The 599-nt window shown below is 28.7% G+C and overlaps 1 protein-coding gene across 4 annotated transcripts in view; it reads left to right on the top strand.

Annotated features, from left to right (window-relative positions):
* Positions 1-599, top strand: part of LOC119592622 (uncharacterized Golgi apparatus membrane protein-like protein CG5021) — a 14,466-nt gene that overhangs the window by 5,703 nt on the left and 8,164 nt on the right. The gene's annotated exons all lie outside the window — the stretch shown is intronic.

Here is a 599-nt window from a genome sequence, read left to right as displayed (position 1 = left end):
ACTTGAAACAAAACTCAAAAATTGGATGAGATAAATGATAGACAGCTAGAGAAAAAGATAACAGTTTGAAAATATGGCAAAGATGAATCTTATATTTCAACAAACTTTAATTTTTTGAGAATTTCAATTTCTAAAGCTCTCTTATTCAGTTTAGGTTGTTGTAAAACTTAATACTTATCACAGTTAATACACAAAAAGTGCTATTTTGCTTTTCTTTCATAGTGTATGTATTCTAAATACAGATTATTTATTACCAAGAAAATATGGTTAGCTACTATAAAAAGGTGCTAAGCTTCATAAAACACTTGAGCTTTGCAGCTTACATCTTCCAGACACAGTTATTTACATGCACAGAAGAAGAAGAAAATGAGTTTTGCTTCTACAAGAACTCCAATGTGTTGACAATTTTATTTATCCAAATTACAGTAAGATAGAACAGACTGTCAATACTGATTCCTTGGATCTGATGTCTTCAGGAGTTCCTAAACAGTGGCATTTATTATGAAAAGACCCTTTTTAGGATTACTAAGATAATGTAGTCTATGTAAATTTTCGAAATTCATTCTTTTTATTGAAAAACAAACATATATAACCAAATG

This window comes from Penaeus monodon, chromosome 30 (genome assembly GCF_015228065.2).
Source record: "Penaeus monodon isolate SGIC_2016 chromosome 30, NSTDA_Pmon_1, whole genome shotgun sequence".
Classification (NCBI taxonomy): domain Eukaryota; kingdom Metazoa; phylum Arthropoda; class Malacostraca; order Decapoda; family Penaeidae; genus Penaeus; species Penaeus monodon.
Note: the sequence above shows the minus strand (reverse complement) of the source record. Positions and strands in the feature narration are given on the sequence as shown.